Below are 23,034 nucleotides of genomic sequence, written 5' to 3'. Positions count from 1 at the left end.
AGAGTGAACCAATACACATCCACACTTGGAGCTGAGTCTGTTAGATATTAACAGGTTTCGATGCCTTCTGCAGTTTTTGCAGGTTACTGTATATATGCTTAGAAAGGCTAAATTGCCACAGCTCTTTTAATTTACATGCATCTGCAGAAGCTGAACTGATCTCAGATGATATATGTATCTATGCTGTTAAAACTAATCAAATGCATTTGAGGTGTTTCTAGATTTTGAGTCTCCAAATTATAAATTTTATGTGTAACAGAAAATCATGCGTAAAACTGCATGGATACTAAGACCAAAAAAAATGAAGACACATTCAAATATTTCACCACTTTTCCAAGTCTGTTTCCAGTGGTGCTGTTGAAGATTGAATCATGAAAACAGCCACTGAATCAAGGGCAACGGATGTTCAGCCCATTGTGGTTATTCCTGATTCATGTATTTAGTGAATGAAATCCTGTAAGTTTCAACATCTGCCCCCGTGTGACAAGGTTCCAGCATAAACCACATCTGTACTCAACAAGGCATGAACCCTATGCCCAGTACGTACGTATGTATAACCAGCAAGGGGTTGATCGGGGCTTTCCTGTGCCAATACATGGCATCACGCTCTTACATCAAGAGCAGTCAAGCTTCCAGCGTCACTGCAGTGATCAAAGTTGCAAACTGAACAGCCGACACATTACTTTGCTGAGTTCCAGAGATTGTTTGCCACCCCAACAATTAAGATAGAACAGGAACTGCAGGTGTCCCAGCTCCAATAACGTTTGATACCAATGCCATTAGTTTGCATACAATGATTTCAGTATTTATCTAGACTTCCATCTCGTACACGTTTTTAATTTTACCTTTGCCCACTTAAGTAGCAATTTCATCAAAAGATTCCTTGAGAATAATGGACTCGAATGGTAGAATAACTGTAAAACCTGGTCTTATTAGATCTACGGACAATATAAAGCAAGACATCACCATCAAATTGTACCACATGTTACCTATAAAATGTAGCTTATATATAGATTATAGATATATAAGTGTTATTTATTAATTAGCTTATCTAATCAATACTATTGGATAAACATCTAATAGATAAGCTATCAGGTGCTAATTACTACCTATAGTATGCTATTTGACATTATTTGTACCAGGACAAACAACAACATTATTTAGATATTAATTTTGAAATGGTGTATGAATATCTAATTACCAGGTCACCATTGTATTCAGTTGAATTGCTAAATAAATTTGGTTTAGAAATACAGCACGGAACCAGGCCCTTTGGCCCATCGATCCAAGTTCGTCACCTGTTCATACTGGTTCGATGTTATCCCATTTTCTCAAGGAGAACGTGCAAACTCCACACAGACAGTACCTGAAGTCAGGATTGAACCTGGGTCTCTGGTGTCGTGAGGCAGCAGCTCTACCAGCTGTACCATTGTGCCTCCCTTATTGTTAACATATTAATTTCTCAAGATTCAATAGACGTTGCCTACAATGAGTTAACAGATTTCTCTCACCTTTTTCGAGGTAATCCAGTTGCCAGAGTGATATTTACTACTCTTCTGCTGCAGCTCAGTGTTGACAGGAGATTATTTAGCAAGAAATGATTAAACGATGAAGGACCAGAGCAAGGTATCACGTGGCTTACTCAAGATAAAACAAGTGGCTGAATGGGCACAGGACCTGGCATGTGCTTGATGTTCTTCTCCACATCTGTCATGGCTGTGCCATGCTGGTCTTTCCACTGTGGCCATCCAATGAAGTGCAGTAGCCTGCCAGAGGTGACCAGGCAGAAACAATGTGTAGGAAGGAACTGCAGATGCTGGTTTATACAAGGTAGGCACAAAATGCTGGAGTAACTCAGAGGAACAGGCAGCATCTCTGTGGAGAAGGAATGGGTGACCCAGGATGTAGCTACATGATAGAATGCATGCTTTGCATGTATAAGATCCCAGTTTCAATCCTTGGGGTCCCCAGGTTGTGCCTCTGTCTAAGGTCTGAAGAAGGACCTCGACCTGAAATGTTACCCATTCCTTCTCTCCAGAGATGTTGCCTGTCTCGCTGAGTTACTCCAGCATATTGTGTCCATTTTAGGCATAAACAATGGCCACCTGTAGACCATCACAATAGCCACCTGGCTGCTGCGCTTTCCAAGTGCCCCTTGTAATCTGTTGAAAAAGACTACATTTAAAAAAAAAGATTTAAATACTTTTTTTAATGAAAATTATTAACAAGAAAATTAAAAATTAATAAATCCACTGAAAACATATTTAACTGATATAAATGAATTAAAAATATTGCTATTAGTTTAAATGAAATAAATAACTATTTTGCTTTGTTTAACTATTTAATGAAGGTGAATTCAAATGAATGAATGCCACTGGGAAACTGATCAGCCCGGCTCCAAGTGTTCCTGGCCTATTATCTCAATGAGTTAAACGGTCCTTGTCAGGTCAGGGAAGGAATGAGAGGTCAAATGTACCCGTGGATTAATAGTGACTTGGTCGTTTGGATTTGGAAGTAGCTTTGGATCCATGGATTAATAGTGACTTGGTCATATGGGTTTGGAAGTAGCTTTGGATCCATGGATTAATAGTGACTTGGACATATGGGTTTGGAAGTAGCTGACTGATAGAAGACAGTGGTGTGTGGTGGAATGACAATATTCTGGCTGGAGGGCTGTGACCAGAGGAGATCCGTGGGGATTTGCACTGGGATTGCTGCAGTTTGTGATATATATATATATATATAAATAACGTGGACGTAAACGTAGATGGGTTGGTTAGTAAGTTTCCCGGTGACACCAAGGGTGCTGAGGTCTCAGACTGTGAGGAAGGCTGTCAAAGTATACAACGGGATATAGATCAGCTACAGAAATGGTCGTGGAAATGGCAGATGAAGTTTAATCAGAGTAAGTGTGAGGTGTTGCACTTTGAGAGGTCAAATATAGAGGGGAAATATACAATTAATGGCATGACCCTTAACAGCATTATGTGCAGAAGGGTCTTGGGGTCCAAGCCCATAGCTTCCTGAAAGGGGCAACACGTAGATAGAGTGGTAATTAAGCCATATTGTATGGTTGCTTTCTTTGGTCAGGGCATTGAGTATAAAAGTCAGGAAGTCATGATGCAGCTTTATAGGACTTTGGTGAGGCCGCATTTGGAGTATTGTGTGCAGTTTTGGTGTCCCCATTACAGGAAGGCTGTGGAGGCTTTGGAAAAGGTGCAGAGGAGGCTTACTAGAATGACATTTAGATGAGGGAGTATTAGCTACAGGGACTGAGATTGGCTGTAGGTGGGGCAGGGATTTTGATCCATATTCAGAAAGTGATAATCACAGAGTAGACACAAATAACTGCAGATAGACACAAAAAGCTGGAGTAACTCAATGGATGAGGCAGCATGTCTGGAGAAAAGGAATAGATGGCATTATTGGTCAAGACCCTTCCTTCTTCAGGCTAAGAGTCAGGGAGATGCATGTTCAGAAAAAGAGGCACGAGATCCTGGAGTAACGCAGCAAATCAATCTGAAGAATGGTCTTGTACCAAACTACCACCTATCCTTGTTCTTCAGAGATGCTGCCTGACCCATTGAGTTAGTCCAGCACTTTCTGTCTTATTTAATGTCAATCTCACTCCAGACCAAGGGATGGCACAATTTTAATGCAACAATATTCACAGAGGAAAGAGTGGGTGCCATATGCAATATGAAAAAAAAGTCAAAAAAGTTATTGAAAATCTTGCTGCATTTGTCACATTGCTCATGACATACAGTTGGCAGAACCCTGTTAATTCTATTATAAATCACCACCCATTGATCCAATTTCTTTTGTGAACTAATTGATGGGTTGTGTTGATCTTATCATGTGCACCAAATTCAATGGGGGAATGAGCTCTGCTTTGCAACCGTGCAAGGAAATGCCTGGTCCAATTTCCTTCAACAGGACATAGAAACAAAAAGCTGGAGTAGCACAGCAGGTCAAACAGCACCTCTGGAGAAAAGGAATGGGTGACATTTCGGGTCGAGAACCTTCTTCAGAAGGGTCTATCTTTGTTTTAAACTATCTGCAGTTCCTTCCAACACTTTCTATCATTGGGAAATGAGTGAGGACACTTCAAAATTCTTATACAAAAAAAAAATGGTGTGAATGAATTTTGGCTAATCCAATTACCAGGCATATATTCCTTTCTCCCCTAAATCTTTCTCATGCACTCAGATAATTAGATTATGCAAAAAGTCTTCAAACTATCACAGTGGATTTGCATTTTGCTTAAGGCCAAAAGGTAATTACTTTAATTTTTTCCCCTTTTAAATTTTTTCTCTTTTTCTTTATTATAGGCATTTTGATAAAGAATAATATTTCCTTCACTGTGATTTAATTCAGCAGAATGTTGTTGATGTTTCTTGAATACATATTGGCACAGCCATTCGCCAAACCTTCAAAACCAAAGCAGGGCATTGAACATAGGGAATGGCAGATGCTGGTTTGAAAAAAAAGACCAAGGTGCTGGGGTAACTCAGGAGGCATCTCTGGAGAAAATGGATAGGCAAAGTGTTGGGACTCTTGCTTAACAGAGGGCACTCATTGGATTACAGACCCGACTCTCTGGCTATCAGTAACTGAGGACCAGGCTTGAAAATGGATCAAATTAAAAATCATTTTATTGTTGCTGTCCTCGTTTCTTCTTTCTTTCAAGAGAATAATGAATTCTTGAAATGGAAGGAGTCTGCCAGAATGATTTTGATGTAAATGTTATGAGACTTTTCAAGATTAAATGCATGTCTGGATTTTATTTTTAGACATTATTGTATGCTGCTTGACTTGCCAGGTAGGGAACGAGACCTTTCTGTGCCTGTGATGCTGTTGATGGCTTTCCTGTATGAACTGTGCAGTGACATTTGTTCAAGGTTTTAATGCGGTGTAATGTTTCCAAAAAGAATATGAAGTACGATTTATTGCATTGTGGTTTAGTATGCTCCAGTATCTATTACCATTGTGAATGTGCCTGTCTGCGCCAATGTTTTCTCTCTCATGCCTCAGAGCTGAGCTACCAATGATAAAATGCACTTGTAGATTTCTCTGTTAAATAAACTAGGTGGCCGATACTTCTGCCCGGTGTCCGAAAGTTGGAGCCAGTTAAAAAATAGGTTTCTTTGTAGAAAAAGCCATTGTTTCATTTAGCAGTTTATTAAACATTGCAGATTTCAGCATGTGCATAAACTAGATTGGTAGTGGGCGGGATCCAATGCAGGGCTGAGGAAGGTGATGTTTGGAAATGGGTAAGGAAGGTGATGAAATAAACTGCAGTGGACAGAATAAGCAGGAGTGAGGAAGGACTATGGACTAAGTTGTCTTGAGGACAGTCCGTATTACGGTTGAGGAGGTGCTGTTCATTATAAGGCATATGAAGGTAGGCAAATCTCCCAGGCCTGATCAGATATATTTGAGGACACTGTGAGAAGCTAGAGAAGAAACTGCAGGCACCTTGGCTGAAATATATGAATTATCATTAGACAGGGGTGAGGTGCCGGAAGTCTAGAGGGTAGCTAAAGTTGCTATTGAAGAAGGGCAACAAGGAGAAGCCTGGGAACTAGAGACCAGGGAGGCTGTGGAAGGCAAGTTACTGGAGAGTATTCTGAGGTGTAAGATATATATATGCATTTGGATAGACAGGGGTTGTTTAGCGATAGTCAGCATGGTTTTGTATGTGGGAAATTGTGTCTTACGAATCTGATTGAGTTTTTTAAAGAAGTTGATTAGGGCAAAACTGTAGATGTTGTCTATAGGGACTTCAGCAAGGCATTTGATAAGGCTCTGCATGGTACACTGCTCTAGAAATTAGATTGCGTGGAATTCAGGGAGAGCTAACCAACTGCATGTCATTTTTCATGAGCACATTGAATCATAAAGTCATACAACAGAGAAACAGGCCCTTCAGTCCAACTTCCCTTTCATAAAAGGAAGCAGAGGGTGATGGTTGTTAGTTCTCTTTCGGAATGGAGGACATTGACCAGTGGTGTGCCTCAGGGTTCAGTGCTGGGCCCATTGCTGTTTGTGGTTAATATCAACGATTTGGATGAGAACGTATAAGGCATGATTACCAAGTTTGCAGATGACTCTAAAGTGGCTGGTATCGTAGGTAGCGAAGATGGTTATGAAAAATTACAGCAGGATCTTGACGACTTGGGCAAGTGGGCTGAGGTATGGTTAATGGAGTTCAATGTAGATAAGTGCATGGTGTTGCATTTTGAGACATCAAACTAGGGCAGAACCTTCACAGTAAATGGCAGGGGCCTAAGGAATGTTGTAGAGCAGAGGGATCTAGGAGTGCAGGTACATAATTTCTTGAAAGTGGCATCACAGGTTGATAGGGTGGCCAAGAAGGCTTTTGGTACATTGGCCTTCATCAGTCAGGGTATTGAGTATAGAAGTTTGGATGTTATGTTACAGATACAGTACGTTATGTTGTTAAGCAGGACAGAGTGCAAATGAGTTTATGAGGATGTTTCCAGGACTTGAGGGGCTGAGCTATCGGATTATATTCCTTGGAGGACAGGAAGATCAAGGGTGATCTTAAAGAGATGTATGAGATCATGAGAGCAATAGATAGGGTAAATCCACCGAGTCTTTTGCCCAGAACAGGGTAATCAAGAAACAGAGGACATAGATTCAAGGTGAAAGGGGATAAAATTAGGAACCTGAGGGGCAACGTTTTCACACATATGAATGAGCTACCAGAAGAGGAAGCTAAGGCAAACACGATAACATAATTTAAAAGATATTTGGATAGGTACATGGATAAGAAAGGTTTAGAAGGATTTGGGCCGAATGCAAGTGGGACTAGTCTAGATGGGGCATCTTGGTTGGCAAAGGCAAGTTGGACCAAAGGGCCTGTTTCTATGCTGTATGACTCTATGTGCTCATGAAAAATGACATGATTTTGCATTGATTTACCGGTTTCTTGGTCCTTCTTTTGCTGTCTTCTAAAATGTTGAATTTCTCTCAACATCAAAGTTTATTGCACTTTTTAATTGACAGCTTTTCAGTCCTCTTTCTTTCATCTAATACTATCTTTAATTTGTAGACACATTTGTAGAAGCATCTCTACCACTGCGCCACCGTACCGTCCATGTCTTTGGGATGTGGAAAGAAATCAGAGCTCTCGGAGAAAAATATGGAGGAAACTCGTATGGTCACAGGAGGAATGTGCAAACACAGCTCATGGTGGCGCAGCGGTAGAGTTACTGCTTTACAGCACCAGAGACCCGGGTTCGATCCTGACTACAGGTGTTGTCTGTACGGAGTTTGTACGTTCTCCCCATGATCTGCGTAGGTTTTCTCCGGGAACTCCGATTTTCTCCCACACTTATGATACACATAGGTTTGTAGGATAATTGCCATGGTAAAATTGTAAATTGTCCCTCATGTGTGCTGGATAGTGATAGTGTGTGGGAATCACTAGTCGGTGCAAAATCAGTGAACTGAATGGCCTGTTTGCGCGGTATCTCTAAACTAATCTAAACTGAAACAGCACCATAGGTGAGGATTGGACCCGGGTCTCCACACTGTGAGATACCAACTTCGGCAGCTGGACCACTGTGCCAACCTTTATAGACTTGGCAACCATTGGCCTGCCATGGCCAACTGGATCTCCCTCTTGCTAACCATTTCAACTCCCCTTCCCATTCTCCCACTGACCTTTCTGTCCTGAGCCTCCTCCATTGCCAGAATGAGGTCACGTACAAACTACAAACTGGAGGAACATCACCTCACATTCCGCTAGGGTAGCTTACAACCCAGCATTAAGAACATTGAATTCTCCAATTTTAAGTAACCTCTCATAATAGCCCCTCCCCCCCATACTTCCCTTCTCCCCCTAGTCAAGTCAAGTCAATTTTAATTGTATAGCACATTTAAAAACAACCCACGTTGACCAAAGTGCTGTACATTAATTCAGGTACTAAGAAACGAACATACAATGGCACACAGACATAACAACACATACATAAACAGTTCACAGCGCCCCCTCAGAGGGCCTCAAACGCTAGGAAGTAGAAATAGGTTTTGACCCTGGACTTAAAGGAGTCGATGGAGGGGGCAGTTCTGATGGGGAGAGGGATGCTGTTCCACCCTCATGCAGATCCTGCCTTTCCACAATCAATCTGAAGAAGGCTCTCGGCTTGAAACGTCATCTACTGTATCTATGTTCTCCAGGAATGTTGCCTGACCTGCTGAGTTACTCCAGCATTTCATGTCCTTTAATGCTCAAACACAATTCATTAGACTAATTGTAAATGGGCTAGAACACTTATCCATAAGGCAAAGTTTCATTCAAAACCAGATCTGGTTATTGAAAGACCAGTGGGCTTGAACTATCGTCGTGAGATGACTCTTATAACTGGCTGTCTTCTGTGTAGAGAGACTGTGGATTAACTAAAGATAGACACAAAAAGCTGGAGTCACTCAGCGGGACAGGCAGCATCTCTGCATAAAAGGATGGGTGACATTTCGGGTCGAGACCCTTCTTCAGATAAACCATCTGTCTTTGTTCACATTTACCTGAATTAAAGTGCTCATTTGCAGCACACACTGAGTATTATTACACAGACTAATAATACTTTGTGGAGTTTATTTGAAGGTGCATGCCAATAACACAAACTGGTTTAAAATTATCTTCTGTTGAGTGAGGGGTCAAACAGAATCTCTGAAAAAATGAAGAAACATTTTCAAGTCATTTTGTTTTACATTCCTTGGATAGAAAGAAATGTTATTCTGGAGGAGGGGAGAAATTGGTGAAACTCAATGCTTGCAGCTGGATCCAATTTCCTATTCTACTGGAGTTTCAATTCATTAGAAATGGGCATGTGCTTATGAGTTGCTTTTTATCACGAGGAGTGACTATAATCCCGATTACAAAACGTTCAAATAAACTCTGGAGTATAGTTATTGTTTTTTTATTGTTTAGTTTGTCAGGGAGGACTATGGCCTGTAAAATATCTGATTGCTTCTTTCACTTTATTAGAATTTATTATCAGTGTGAAACTGTACAAAAAAAACCTCTGTACAAAAAATACTATAAATGGGAAAATCATGAACTTTCCTGATATGCCTCTTTACAACAACAGAAACGAACATGCGATGGGATATGTACATTCACTATTCATGTGTGGCAATGGAACATCTTATCTTCATCAGTCTGAAGAAGGGTCTCGACCCGAAACGTCACCCGTTCCTTCTCTCCCGGGATGCTGCCTGTCCCGCTGAGTTATTCCAGCACCTTATACATTGCACACTTATATTGAACTAAGTTTTCAATAAAATTACAGAAGCACCTAAATTTGGAGTTGGATGTAAGCCAATCAGAAACTAAAAAAGATGAGGGTGCTTGAAATTCTTTAGCAATGCAGGCAGCACTCGTGGAAAGAGAAACAGATCACAGCTTCAGTCGTTGATGAATTCAGATGGAAGGTCATTGAAATGTTAACTCTGTTTCTTCTTTCACCTGGCCTCTTCCTTCCTTAACTTTCTGTTTGAATTTCAGATATTCAATACCCTCGGTGGTTCAATAATTATTGTATTAAGGAAACAGGATAACGTAGTCTCCAGATCTCCCAATGTAATCTTAAAATTAACCCTTCAAAGAAGGAAAAAATGTAAAATTGTATTGTTTTTTTGTGAGCATTTTTTTGCTGGCTGATGGAGAGAAAATGCACTGGGGTTAAATTGATGTTACTGATTTGGACAAGGTATTCACTCATGGCTGTTGTGCCACCACAAGTTGACCCTGGATCAAGTTTGCTGTGGTGATTTCCTTCAAGCCAGCAATTCAAGCAATATAGCCTTAAATCGTGCAGATGTTTCAGTAAAAGACTCTTCAAATGGTCTTGTTGTATGGAAGTAAATATGACAGATGCAAAATAACAGCAAACCATATTTTCTTGAATGGTAAGCTCCCAAAAGTGCTTTTGGAATACATTAAGCAACATTATGTGTTTTCTGCATGTTGACATTTCCAGTCAGGTAAACAGTGTAATGCAAAAATGCAAAACTGCTGTACAAATGTGGGCTCTCTGCAGAACTGTAATAGATGCTGAGTTCATTTCAGAGATATTGTCAACTCTGGTAGGATATACTAGGCACATTTCTGTGAGAAATATGTAGTTACATTGCCATGAATAGCAAGGCAAAGATGATCCCTTGTAAATAGCATTATGCGATTTTCTTCAGTGGCGAATACATTCCATGAAGATAATATCGTAGTATATTCACAATAATGGGTGTGTAGATATATTAAAATTCAGATAGTAAAGAATGGCATTGATGTAATTCGTTTTAGTAGGAAATAATATAACATAAAATCGGTACAAAAGAAACATCAAGAAAATGAAATAGATGTGTTCATGCTGGAAACAGCTCTAGTTTGAAATAATAACACAATAATTTAAATGTGATTCCTCATAAGGTAATTGAACTTATTTAAAAAATAATAGATATTAAATACCATCTTATGACTTGTGTGTGGGAGCACGTTATCTGCATCAGGAACAAAAGATTTGAGGAAACTTTTGTTACACCTTTAAGAGTTTTTTTCAAACTTACTTTATTAAAGATTTTTATTATACTCTTTATATATACATCAGTCAAGACTTGAAGCTTTGAGATCCTTTCCTATCCATAAGAACTGGATAGCAAAGCTACCTATATTTTCTTCTTTCAAATATCTTTTTTCCAATCTGGAAACAATTTGGATTTTACTTATCATCCTGCTGTTCAGAAGAGGAGTTAAGAAGTCATGGAGGTGATTCTAATAAGTACTACAATATGATTATGATGCTTAATATTCACAGATTTGATCTCAAAGAAAAAAATCAGTTTGAAGCACATATAAACTTAAGAACTCTCTTTATGATTTTAATTTTGAGTCCGATGACATTTACATGATGGAAGTTCTAAAGTTCCAATGTAATGCCCTTTGTATTACTACAGTAAATGTTGGCAATGTATCAGGTTGTGCATCAGGGAATTGTATTTTAAATATGACTGCAATTATATTCTCCTGAAACTAAATTGCAAAATCTGTATGAGTGTGTAAACAAAGCTAAATATGATTGAGCATGATGTGGAGAAACTTTTACAAAATATTTCATTACCAATTTAGTCTGACTTGTAAAATTGTTGAGCGGACTCGAATGAAAAGCCAAACAAAGGGAAATACTTCCAATTACGGTTTTCCCACACTGATCTTTTTCTTCCATTTTCTTCTTGAAGATGCTTTCTTTATTCTTAGGCACTTGCAATAATCAATTCCAGTTGCTTTAAACAGTCCAGGTTAAAATGACAATGTTAGCCTTATATGTGATATTCTTCTGTCTGGGGTGATTTTTGAATATACTCTGCCTATGGGGGATTTTGAATATATACTGCCCTTTTGTACTTAGAATTACAATTTAAATATATAAAAATTCTGTTATAGACCTGCCTAGACTGAGAATGCAAATGAATAACTATAGACAGTGCATATTTATGGAACTATGTTTGAAATGAAAGGTATAAGCTGCATCATAATTGAAATCCTATTAAGGCCACAATGTGTTTTTTTGTTGTCAAAATGTGATCAGTGCTTTATCATTTAAATGTTGCCATCTAGTGGCATTGTTGGAAGGATAAGCTGTACAGCAAAGAGGGGATCAAGTATTAAAATAAATGTTTTAAACTTCCATTTTGAGCATAGGTCTATTTCTATAAGCTAAGCTATTTCTGAAATGTAGCAAAATTACTGAAACTCTCCACAATCAAAATTGGTGTAATTGAAATAAAATGTCTGTGATAATGTAGCAAACAGAATGAAGAGTAATCCTGCAATAGCATTGGTTCACGTTAGCAACATTATTTTGGTCGTTTTTAATTGATCATCTTATTAGAAATCACAAAATGATGGATTGCTTAGTTCATGAGGGAAATGGGTTTGTTGATGGGTAAATGCACCATCGTCACTGATACTGAGTTCTCTTGGTGGCCCAAGGTGCTGCAGTGGTGAGTTGAGATAGAGAATCTCCATCCACCTTCAATTTGTAAAGTCAGCAGGTTATTATCCTAATTGCTGAATTATGGACTCTGTGTCAGATAGTGTGTGTGGGTGTGTGTGTGTGTGTGTGTGTGTGTATGTGCATGTGTGTGTGTGTATATGTGTGTGTATGTGTGTGTATGTGTATGTGCATGTGTGTGCGTGTGTGTGTATGCGCATGTGTGTGTTTGTGTGTGTGTGTGTGTGTGTGTGTGCGTGTGTGTGTGTGCGTGTGTGTATGCGCATGTGTGTGCGCGCGTGTGTGTGTATGTGTCTCTATCATCGGTTTAGGTATAACTTTGATGCCAACAGTAATGAGTATCCAGTCACCATTCCATGAAGGTTTAAGGAACTGCTGATATCGGTTTCCAAAAAAGACAGAGTGTAGGAGTGTGCGAGTCAGGCAGCATCTAAGGAGAACATGGATAGATGACGTTGCTGATTGGGGCCCTTCTTCAGACTGAAGAAGGATCCCGACCTTGAAATGTTACTGAGCCATGTTCCGCTGAGATGCATTCTGACCCGCTGAGTTATTCCAGCACTTTGTGTCACTGTTGCTTACTCTTGAGAACGGCCAGAGTAAGATGTTAGTGAACTGGAGGCTCTGCTCACACCCCACCTTAGCACAGATAGGATCTGAGCTAGGGAGGAGAAAGAAGGCTGGTCATATTTGAAAATTAAGATAATTCGTAATAGTAAACTGCTATTTAGGAACTATTACATATATTAGCACGAAAGATCTTGTATCCTGACGTGAAACGCATCCTCTTTGCTGTCAATATACACCATGATTATGATCTATTTTCCAGTTATGAGCAGCGTTTCCATCAAACTTTATTATTTACACCAGAATAAACAACTGCAAAATTGCACAGAAATTATAAAATATAGCAGGTCAGTCAGAATAAACCCAGCCGCATATTGATTTAAATCTTATTCAACGTCCAGCGTTATTCTTTTTTCTGCTTCATAAAGCAAATTGAAGTTAAAAAAAATCTTTACAAAGTCAACAGTAGCTTTTTAGGAGAAATATCTGAGTGTCTTTCAACTCAGATTCATTTCACTGTCTCTGTGAATTTATTTTACTGTCTCTTTCAGCATGCTAATGGAGAAAAAAGTGACAAGAATGACTTAGGCATATGTGTCAGCAGGTAGGGTCAGCTTTTGGCTGTGGGATGTTAATTCTTATCCATTAATGAAATTTATCCTCTTTCCCATCTCTTTCTTTTAAAAAATAAAGAGGGCTTTTTGAGAGAACATCATGGACTTCTCACACAAGCTTGGGGGGGGTGACCACAGGGGCAAGATAAGGTAAGAGGCTGACAATCCAGGTGATTAAGGAGACTCAAAGGCTAGGTAGATCTACAAAATGAATAACTATGGACCCAGAACCATGCCATAAGGCTCAATGGCTTGTGATTTGCAAGTTGATAAGACAAGAAGATTAATAATCCTGCATGATAATGGCTGCTCCTTCTCAGCTGGGGAGATGGTAATGATCTGATATTGCTGTAGGAGCAGTACAGTGTGCGGAGGAGAGGAGGGTGTGAATTCACTCATCCCAATTGGCCCTGAGGATATAGAGGTTTTGAAAAATGTGAATGCAGTAATAATTCTAATTAGATATAGTTTTTAATAATTTTGCTGAAATGAGGACTTCAAAGATTGTATTTTGCAGCATTGAAGCCTATAACTCCTGAGTGACAGTTTTGGTTAATTTGCAAGTTTTCAGATCCAACTCTGCCCCTGGCTTCATGCTAAGGGTAAAATAAAATGTCATTTTCTTTCTTCAGTGCTGTTAAGCATCTTATTTGGGCAGGTGTGCTGACGACTCATAATGTAGCAATCTTAGCTGTTCCAAAGGTGCCCATTTAAACATATTCTAAAATGGGAAATTAATAGTACAAATAAAATCAGTGTTAATAAAAGCAATCAATCAGTGAGAAAAATGTACTGTAATATACTGTATAAAAGTTTAAAGAAGTATCACAACCATCTTCTTGTATATTAAAAACAGATTAAGTAGCAAACATATGATTAGATTGTCAATGTATATTACATTGCGACAATGCATATATTATATATGAAAGGAGAGTAAATTAAATCCTTCTCTGAAGAAGGGATTATATCATTTAACACAATTTTCTGGTTATAGTTTTGTGTATGCTGTAATCTGAGCAATTATGAAAATATCAGAATGATAAAAATGTGATTTTTAAAAATGAAATCAAATGCTATCAAATGTAGTTTTATTTGAACATATTTATAAGCGTAATAGCGAACAATGTATGCATAAGCTATTAATGTGAGAGAACACTCAGCAGTGCAAGATAATTATTGAAAGGAGTGAAGGAAATATATAATTACCAGGGACATTGCAGAGCTAGCTGCACATGTACAAAATGGCACATCGGATAAATAGGAAAATATAATAGCCCCTATTTTTTCTCTTACCACAAGGTGAGTGCTTAATAAGCAAAGTACAATACCATATTGGAAAATATTCCACAAACTAGGAGATATAATGCTTGAATTTATAAATGGAACCCATTTTTATTGTACCAAATTGTTAAAATTAGCCTGTATCACCATCATTGTTTTTTTTCTAATTGTAGCTCATACCATTCAATTCTGCAAATTTTACTTAATTATGGCAGTCAGTTTTTCAAATGACATGGATCCACATTTGCATAGGTCACTATTAAATAAATGAATTGCTGAAATTGCCACGGCATTTAACTGTCAGTTCTGGTGGATGATAAGGGTGCTCCAAATGTTCTCCTAACACCATTTAATGTGTTAATAATAGCAATTAATTTGCAATTAAAAGGCCATGATACCGAATGTGTGAAACAGTTAAAGTAAAAACAGACAGGTTGCAACATTTAGAACTTACTTTATGGTAGAGTATTTATCTAAACTTTGAAATTTTGATTGTAAAAAAATGAAAAATAAATTTCAAGTAAAAAAATGTAATATTAAATGCTCTTCGCAAATGTTTAATCCCAACCCCTTAATTAATATTTGCAATATTTTTACCTTTAATCATTTTATCGTGACTCCTTTTAAAATCTACAGTAAAAGGTATGTGTGCTGGATTGGTGGTGGGGAGGGGGGTTGTCAGTGGAAAGCCACCATGATTGGTCATGTGGGAACAATCTTGTTCTTCAGACTGAATAACTTCAAATGCCACATACACAAATTAACACAAAGAGAACAAAACAACTGTTAATAAATACTCTCATTCTGGTTTGTGCGTGTATATATTAAATGGGTGTATTATAAATATTATTTATAAATGACTTCACGTGATAAATGTAATCAAGTGGGAAGTCAGCTGATGATCACTCTTCTTTAATGTTGTGTTGGTGATCTTAGATATCAGGTGAACATCTTAATGCTCTATACTACTGTCACAGTTCCACACCTATTCCTTCCTCTTATCGCAAATAAGGAAGCATATTCCAAATATTTTAAAATCCATAAAAATGCCAATTTAGAAAACTGCATCACATTCTGTTTTAAACATTTAGTTAGCATTTTAAAAAGGAAGATAACTACAAATTTACAGTTTGAATCTGTACAACACTTTTAGAGTCAAGTTATGGCATGGGTGGAAAAGATAAATTAAGCTTCTTACAATGCATGAGCATTTATTTAGAGCAGATTAAAATTTATCATTTTCAAAAATACAGCTTCTGGGATGCTTTAAGGATGATGGGGAAAATTATTACAAATCAACTGATTTTCTAAAGATCTACAAAACCACTATCAAATAATACAATATATAAAATTAGATTATATGAACAATAATAAGTACCTTGAATGATTACTAAGCAGTAAGCCAATTGAAGGCTTCTCATAGCGGTCACCAGGAGTGAATCTAGGGAGGTTAATATCCATCATATGAATTCCTTGATTAGATCACAGCATTGAAATCATTTCATAATTACAGTGTATAATGTATACTACTTCAATTTTATATCAATGTTTTTTTAATCACTTATTAGACGGTACTTTGCCGCTATGCCAGTTCAGGTATCAACCATCAATATTTTTTTTTGGTCCTTGATTTATAATGATAACACTAAAATGTAGTAATTTTGATGGTCGTCAGTTGATTGGTGAGAAGTTACATTCAGAACATATTGCAAACTAAGAGTTCGGACATGCAGGGAGATACAACTATTTTTAACCTGAGCAATTATCACAACAGTGAACCAAAATTTGTAGGGGGCCGAGGGAAAAGGAAGTGACAGAAACATCTGGTATAAGTTGATCTTTCCGACTGAGTTAGTTCAAGATAAAAAAGACATGACTTCCAAAGCATGATTTGAGTGTTTTGTACACACGGTTGCAAAGGCATTTCTGTTTTGCTGATTGACCCTTTCAAATTGCTTTAATTATAGATTGTAATCTTGTTTGATTTCAAATTCAAAATGACAGGGGTTATTGAGCATTCAGATGTATCATATTTTGACAAGAGTTGAATGCTGCAGGTTAGTGATTGACATTAAGCACGCCAAAATTTACATTAGAGCACACAAAACTCACTGGTAATATAACACTCAAATGCAAGCAGTAATGAGTAATGAGGTAAAGATTGACTTTGTCTATCGCCACATCCCCTACAGGGAAGAATAATGAAGCCTATATGTGTTGCCGATCAAAAGTGGCTTTTGTGTTCTTCAAAAACATGTTGCTGGGGACAGTGTGAGCAAACGGGATGCAAACATTGGGTAAAGAAATAAAGAGAGTTTGACGAGTCCATCTGGCTGAAAATAGGACAGAGCGATGCTCGGCTCTGCCTCAATATGATACCAGTTCCCCAATGAAATCACTTGACTGAAACCAGAGCAAATGGCTGAATTTATATCTGTCACTTGATGGTTTGTCGAGAAATTAGCACTTTACTCTCTTGGTAACACTGATTAATTTGTTGTACTTTGTGGGAATGAAGTTACGGAAAGAAATCACAGGCGGAAATGGTGAACTGGAAGTTTGTGGAATGCAATTAAAAAAATACATAATTACCACAAAAGTCACTTAGCAAAGAATGCATAATCATTCTGCTCTGGGAGCCTGTGCTTGATTTCCTATGAAAATTAATCGGCTATCAACCAATCTTCAGCTACTGAGAATGATTATAAAAGAGAAGAAAATGCCCTTTGTGTAGGTGAAACGTGTCGTGGACTGTCATCATAATATACCTCAGTGAAATGAAGGTTAATTCTGATGTACAACCTGCATGACAGTCATTATCAGTGAATCATGAAAATAAATTAAGCGACTGAAATAGATACGTTCTCCTCTCATACACAGCGGGTATCCTGTGAGGAATGGACAGATGAACTTTACAGATTATTATTGGAAAATAGTGTGGAATTCAATTAATGCACCTAAAGACACCTTTATAGAGGGCAGCCATAATTTAAATGACAGCAGGAAGTAATTTTGCTGGGTATAAGTCAAATTTTCAGAATTTCATGTTCTACATTATTAATTCTAACAAAAATCTTCTAAAGATGTCTCTCAGTCTTTTTTGTGAAAGAGGCAGAATTTTTATTCAAGGAGGATTTCAGTAAATTTAAAGTAATTTCATAGTTGTATTTAACTATCTTGGCATTTTCCATATGAAATAAAGCCTTATTCTTTGGAAGAATTCTCATAAAATTGGTTACATTCCCTGGCATCAACCTCGTTTTTTTGCATTTGATGCTTTTAGGTGCTCCAAAAATGATAGAGTGGGATTTGTGAATTCGCTTTGCAAAGCAAATAAATGATAGTTCTGTTTTCAGAAGTTCCGAGGGGGAAAATTACAGCGCCGCGCAATAGAGTAAATGGCAACCTTCAGCATGAAAGGTTAACCTTAATCCAAGCAGGCATCTGACAAGCTGTGCTACACGTTGAATCCATACTGTGTGACCCTCCTGCAGACCTCTTTTATCCATTAATCTACAGTTCTTTCTAGCAGCAAGCTGAATTAGCGCGGCAACAGGCCATATCCCACTGATTAGTGTACATCATTCCACTGCCTGAATTATGGAGAGGTAAAATAAACGAGCTACTCTGGAGCTCATGGTGATGGTTGGGTTTCAGCCCTTAATATGCAATGTAGTCAGAATTAGGGATAAGACATTAAGATATTTTTAATTCCACACCCCTTCCCCATGATTCCTCAAAAGCCACAAACATGTATTTTGGCCAATTTTTAAATGCCTTTTAACAGTTAAAATTAGAAACTAAAATTGTTAAACATGGTGATGAGTATCCTGTGTGTGAGTTCTTTACTCCATTCTTAATTCTTTTGTTACATTTGGCACATTGACCTATTTTCAGTTCTTGTGTTTACATTGGCTACACCTGGGCCTCTGACAAATACGTTTAACCCAAAGAGCTTCAGTGGGTAAAGCATTCTTTAAACAAGCTAGACTTTCCAAAGCCATATATATTTACACAAAAAAAACTTGTTGTCAAAGTACCCAAATCTCAATATATTGGTTTAGAATGTGTGTTGCAAATTGGTTTAGGTTTATTTTTAATATTGTCACATGAACCAAGGTACAGTGATAAGCTTTGTTTTGCATGTTATCCAATCAGATCAGATAATCAGATCAAAACAATTAAGATCAAAACAATTAAACTAAACTGGGTGGCACAATGGCGCAGCGGTAGAGTTGCTGCCTTACAGCGCAAGAGACTTGGGCTCAATCCTGACTATGGGCGCTGTCTGTACGGAGTTTGTACGTTCTCCCCATGATGGCATGGGTTGTCTCCAGGTGTTCTGGTTTCCTCCCACATTCCAAAGACTTGCAGGTTTGTAGGTTAATTGACTTCTGTAAATTGTCCCTAGTTTTAGGATAGAACTTCGGTTTAAATCAGCATCTGCAGTTCCTTCCTACACCTAGTGTATGGATGATTGCTGGTCGCAGCGGACTGGGTGAGCAAGGGGCCTGTTTCTACGTTGTATCTCTAAACAAAACAAGACAAGACAAGACAAGACAAGACAAGACAAGACAAGACAAGACAAGACAAGACAAGACAAGACTAAACTAAACTAAACTAAACTAAACTAAACTAAACTAAACTAAACTAAACTAAACTAAACTAAACTAAACTAAACTAAACTAAACTTAACTAAAGTGAAGAACAATGGGGAGAGCAAAGAGGAAGACACAGAGTATAGATTATGGCTCTCAACATTGTGGCGCATAAGTTCCATGGAGAAAGTCCAATGTCCGCAATGGGTAGAGGTGAATCAAAGAGTACCTTAGCAGGTTCTTATCGAAGGGCTGTTCAGAAGCCAGATAACAGAAGGGAAGAAACTGTTCCTGAGTTTGGTGGTGTGTGCTTTCAAGCATCTGTACCTTTTGCCTGACGGGAGAACGGAGAAGAAGGAATGACTATGGTGGGACAAGTCTTTGATGATGTTGGCTGCTTTTCTGAGGCAGCATGAAGTGCAGGTGGAATTAAAATGGTCTGTGCAATCAAAATTCCACACATTCCAAATTGGAGGATAAATTAAACATTTGCTAAAAATGCGCTAAAGCCGCTGTCGAAATTTAATGATTCATAGAGTCATAGAATGATACAGCGTGGAAACATGCCCTTCAACCCAACTTGCTCACACTGACCAACATGTTCCAGCTACACTAGTCCCACCTGCCTGCATTTGGCCCATATCCTTCAAACCTGTCCTATCCATGTACCTGGGAATGATGGGTGAAACCTATCTAACTGTTTCTTAAATGTTGAGATAGTCCCAGCCTCAACTACCTCCTCTGGCAGCTTGTTCCATACACCCACCACCTTTCGTGTGAAAAAGTTACCCCTCAGATTCCTATTAAATCTTTTCCCCTTCAACTTCAACCTATGTCCTCTGCTCCTCGATTCTCCTCCTCTGGGCATGAGACTACACAATCTACCCGATCATGATTTTATACACCTCTCTAAGATCACCCATTATTCCCAGTGAAATAAACGCAAGCTTCAGGTAGGTCATCCACACCAGGAGATGGTTGAGTTCATGGGCATTAAGCATGCACTCAGTTCTGACTGAAGCAGGAAGGATAAAAAAAAATTCAGTTGATTCTGTAAGGTTCCTGTCACGGGCTTTTAGAAAAGCTAAACTTTCGCTTGAAACTTCACCCTGAGAGGGGGACACTTCTGTCCTCTCTTAATTCCCTTCACCCTTGAATATAGTCACCTAGACATCTCTGCAATGGATGCACTTAGAAATAGAAGGAAAATGAAGTGTCAGAAGACAGAGCAGACGGCCAAGAAGAAGAAGAAAGCCAATCAAGGCATGTGTAGGAAGGAACTGCAGATGCTGGTTTACACCTAAAAGAGACACAGTATGCTGTAGTACTCAGGCTGCATCTCTCTAGAGAAGGAATGGGTGACGTTTTAGATCGAATCGAGACCCTTCTTCAGACTGAAGAGAGTTGCTGCCTGTCCCACTGAGTTACTCCAGCGTTTTGTGTCCATGTTCAAAGACAATCGCGGGATGTTAGTGAATTTATGGACATCTGCTTCTGCTGCCATTCCGAGCAAAGAGGAGATTCTTCATGTGCAGCATCAAAAGGGTCTTCAAATGACCTCTAATACAGAATCAAAAATACCTCGAGCCTCTGGGCTTCATTTGATAGTTTCACTGTGCACATGCAGATTTGAACTACCCTGGCTATATTCAACTACCCTGGCTATATTCAACTACCCTGGCTATATTCAACTACCCTGGCTATATTCAACTACCCTTTTATATTCACCACCCTGGCTATATTCAACTACCCTGGCTATATTCACTACCCTGGCTATATTCGACTAGCCTGGCTATATTCCACTACCCTTCTATATTCACTATCCTTCTATATGCACTACCCTGGCTATATTCACTACCCTTCTATATGCACTACCCTGGCTATATTCAACTATCTACCCTTCTATATTCACTACCCTTCTATTTTCAACTACCCTGGCTATATTCAACTACCCTGGCTATATTCAACTACCCTGGCTATATTCAACTACCCTTTTATATTCACCACCCTGGCTATATTCAACTACCCTGGCTATATTCACTACCCTTCTATATTCACTACCCTGGCTATATTCAACTATCTACCCTTCTATATTCAACTACCCTTCTATATTCACTACCCTGGCTATATTCAACTACCTTTCTATATTCACCATCCTGGCTCTATGGCAGCGTTGCCCTAGCAGCTGCGGCTTACCTGCGGTCCGTTTGTCTTTTGTGTTTTTTGTTGTTTTTTGTCTTAATTGTAGTGTTTAGATGTGATGTAGTGTCTTTTGTGGTTGTGTACTATGTGTGGGGTGGGGAAACTGTAAAATTGTCTCTTCCGAACGGAGACCCGACCTTGTTTTCTGGGTGGTGTCTCCGTTCCCGCTGCGGCCTACCATCGGCCAAACACCTGGAGCTGGCGGCCTCCAGCTGGGACCACCTGGGCTCTGGTTTGCAGAGCCCGCGGACCGGACTTACCATCTGTGGAGCTGGCTGCCATCGGAGGCTGTGGTGGCGCTGTGGGAGCGGTTGCGACTCGCCTTCGGAGGCTCTGGAGGCTTCTTTGGTCGCGGGCCGCGTGGATATCGGAAGCTCACAGGCCCCTGGGTGGGGGCCGACATCGGGAACTCCGGCAGCGGCAGCGTCTTCGCCCGCCCCGAATCGCGGGGCTTGGGTCGGCCCACCGCGGACCTTTTACCGTCCGGCGCGGCCTGAAATAGGCCGTGGGATTTTCTCTGCCCGGCGGGGGCTTCAATGTCGGGGGCCCCAACCGCCCCGACGTGGCAACTCCAACAGCCTGACCGCGGGAGAAGACGGCAGAGGAAGAGAAAAGACAGTCCTGGCCTTCAATCACAGTGAGGAGGTGACTGGAGGAGACTCACTGTGATGGATGTTTCTCTTTTTATTGTTTTGTGTTGGTTTGTGATTATGTGTGTAATTGCTTATTTTTATTGCTCTTAGTGTTGGACCGTGGGTAACGAAATCTCGTCCAAAAGACTTGTTTTTTTTGGATGACAATAAAGGTTATTCTGATTCTGATTCTATATTCAACTACCCTGGCTATATTCAACTACCTTGGCTATATTCAACTACCGTATATTCAACTACCCTGGCCATATTCAACTCCCCTAGCCATATTCAACTCCCCTGGCCATATTCAACTACCCTGGCAATATTCAACTACCCTGGCAATATTCAACTACCCTGGCTATATTCAACTACCCTATATTCAATTCCCCTAGCTATATTCACCTACCCTGGCTATATTCAACTACCCTGGCTATATTCAATGCTGGGTTTGTGCTTGCTCAAGATTCAAGAGTCAAGAGTGAAGTGTTTATTGTCATATGTCAGAGGTAGAACAATTAATATCTTGCTTGCAGGAGCACAGCAAAATATGTAAACATAGTACTCTAAAATAAACATGAAAAAAAGTTCAGTGTTTGTAGATACAGTATGTACAGTATATATATACATATACACATATATGTGTGTGTGTATATATATTTTTTTTATTTTTTTATTTTTTTAAATCAATTATATATATATATAATATATATATATATAATTTTACACATTCCAAATTGGTGGATGAATTAAACATTGGCTTAAAATATGCTAAAGCTGCTGTTGAAATGTAATGAGTCATAGTCACAGAGTGATACAGCATGGAAACAGGCCTTTTGCCCCAACTTGCCCACACATCTAAACAAACAAAGAAACAACAGTGAGAATGCTGGTGAGCTTGGCTGCACTGTGGCATTGTGAGTCTTGCCAAACTGAGTGGGTGCTTGTCACACATGTACTCTTCAGCTGGCTACATTGTTACTGCAATTACTTGGCCAGTGTACTCTGATTACTTGGCCAGTGTACTCTGGTTACTTGGCCAGTGTACTCTGATTACTTGGCCAGTGTACTCTGATTACTTGGCCAGTGTACTCTGATTACTTGG

The sequence above is a fragment of the Rhinoraja longicauda genome, chromosome 20, assembly GCF_053455715.1.
Source record: "Rhinoraja longicauda isolate Sanriku21f chromosome 20, sRhiLon1.1, whole genome shotgun sequence".
Taxonomy (NCBI): domain Eukaryota; kingdom Metazoa; phylum Chordata; class Chondrichthyes; order Rajiformes; family Arhynchobatidae; genus Rhinoraja; species Rhinoraja longicauda.
Note: the sequence above shows the minus strand (reverse complement) of the source record.